The sequence below is a fragment of the Artibeus jamaicensis genome, unplaced genomic scaffold, assembly GCF_021234435.1.
Source record: "Artibeus jamaicensis isolate MK-2021 breed Jamaican fruit bat unplaced genomic scaffold, CSHL_Jam_final contig_548, whole genome shotgun sequence".
In the NCBI taxonomy this organism is placed as follows: Eukaryota; Metazoa; Chordata; class Mammalia; order Chiroptera; family Phyllostomidae; genus Artibeus; species Artibeus jamaicensis.
Window position 1 is genome coordinate 6,835,498 of NW_026521883.1, and position 2,354 is coordinate 6,837,851.

The 2,354-nt window shown below is 44.1% G+C and overlaps 1 pseudogene; it reads right to left on the reverse strand.

The window, feature by feature from the left end:
• Nucleotides 1-998: 998 nt before the first annotated feature.
• Nucleotides 999-2,354, reverse strand: LOC119057105 (elongation factor 1-alpha 1-like; annotated as a pseudogene).

A 2,354-nucleotide genomic window follows, 5' to 3' on the forward strand; every position in this document is an offset into this window, starting at 1 on the left:
TTGCAGCCTTTGGAGTTATTTAGGCTTCTTTCACTTAGCATATTGTTTTCAACATTCATCATTGTTGTTGCTTATGTCAGAATTTTATTTTGTTTTTATGGCTGAATGATATTCTGTTGTACCTATTATCTATTTTTGTTTTGATTGCTTGCGCTTTAGGTATCATATCTAAGAAACAATTGCAAACCATGAGGTCATGAAAATTTGTACCTACGTATTCATCATATGGAGTGTTAGCCATATAATATAATGCATTCACCCACTTATCAGTTGATGGATTTCTGGGCTGTTCTACTTTTTGGTTATTATGAATAAGCTTCTATGAACATTAATGCACAAGTTTTTGTGTGAACATATGTTTTCAGTTATCTTGGATGTATACCTAGGCATGGAAATGCCAGGTCATATGGTAACTTTATGTTTAACTTTTTGAGTAACTGTGAAAAAATACACAGCAGTGACACCATTTTACATTCCTACCAACAATATAGGAGGGCTCTTATATATTTTGTCAACACTTGTTATTATCTGTCTTTTTATTGTAGCCATCTTAGGTGTGAAATGGTATCTTATTGTGGTTTTGATGTACATTTTCCTAGTGGCTAACAATGCTGAGCATTTCTTTCATGTGCTCATTGGTCATTTGTATATCTTCTTTGAAGAAATGTCTACTCAAATCCTTTGCTCACTTTTATTTTATTTACTTTTTTCTCAACTTTGTTTTAATGGGTCTCAAAATTCTGTGACAGATTTCGGTTAAGTTGTTTCCATTAAAAAGTACTGGTTTTAAAAACTAGTAACTTAAGAACTGCCACACACGCAAAAAAAGCCCAAATGGTTTATAAAACATTCTACTTTCCTTCTGAAGGTTTTACGATGCATTGTAATCATTAACCAGACCTTTACTATTAACTTAAATGGCCAATTGAGACAAACATTTCTGAGACCATTCTCCCACCACGGATTAAGACTGGGGTGGCAAGCACTGGGGGTAGTTCTCACTGAAAGGCCTTCTGAGCTTTCTGAGCAGACCTGGAGACTTTGCCAGCTCCAGCTGCCTCCTTGTCCGCTGCTTTGATCACAGCAGCTGTCTGTCTCATGTAACGAACGGCAAAGCGGCCCCGAGGAGGATAGTCAGAGAAGCTCTCAACACACATGGGCTTGCCAGAAACCCTATCAACGACGGCAGCTTCACCAGATTTCAAAAGCTTTGGGCCGTCTTCCACCATTTTCCCATACTGATGACCAACATTCTTCTTCAGCTCAGCAAACTTGCGAGCAATACGAGCTGTGTGATGATCCAGCACTGATTGGCCTGGACGGTTCAGGAAAATCACCTGAGCTGTGAAGCCGGCTGCTTCCACTGGTGGGTCATTTTTGCTGTCACATTGTCAGGATGGACATTTTTGACAGACACATTCGTAACGCTGAAGCCCACGTTTTCCCCAGGAAGAGCTTCACTCAGTTTCATGGTGCATTTCAACAAACTTTACTTCCGTTGTAACGTAGACCGGAGCAAAGGTGACCACCATGCCAGGTTTGAGAACACCAGTCTCCACTCGGCCCACAGGGACAGCACCAATGCCACCAATTTTGTAGACATCCTAGAAGGGCGGAAGCAGGGGCTTGCCAGTTGGACCAGTTGGTGGCAGGATGCAATCCAGAGCTTCAAGCAGTGTGGTTCCACTGGCACTGCCACCTTTCTGGGTGATTTTCCATCCCTTGAACCATGGCATGTTAGCGCGTGGCTCCAGCACATCGTCGCCATTCCAACCAGAAATCGGCACAAGTGCTACCGCGTCAGGGTTATAGCCCATTTTCTTAATGTAGGTGCTGGTGTCTCTAACAACATCCTTGTATCTCTTCTGGCTGTAGGGTGGCTCAGTGGAATCCATCTTGTTAACACCAACAATCAGCTGTTTCACACCCAGCGTGTAAGCCAGCAGGGCACACTCATGGGTCTGCCCATTCTTGGAGATCCCAGCTTCAAACTCACCAACACCAGCAGCAACAATCAGGACAGCACCATCAGCCCGGATGTGCCTGTCATAGTGTTTTTGATTAAGTCTCTGTGTCCCGGGGCATCCATGATGCTCACATAATGCTTGCTGGTCTGGAATTTCCACAGGGAGATATCGGTGGTGACGCCACACTCACATTCAGCTTTCAGTTAATCCCAGGCCCAGGGACGCTGGAAGGAGCCCTTCCCATCGCAGCAGCCTGCGTCTCAAACGTTTCCATGGTTCTTGTGTCGATCCCACGTGTTTGTAGATCAGACGGCTGGTAGTGGTGGGCTTGCTGGGGTCTATGTGTCCAAGGACCAGAATGTTGATGTGAGTCTTTTCCTCCCCCAT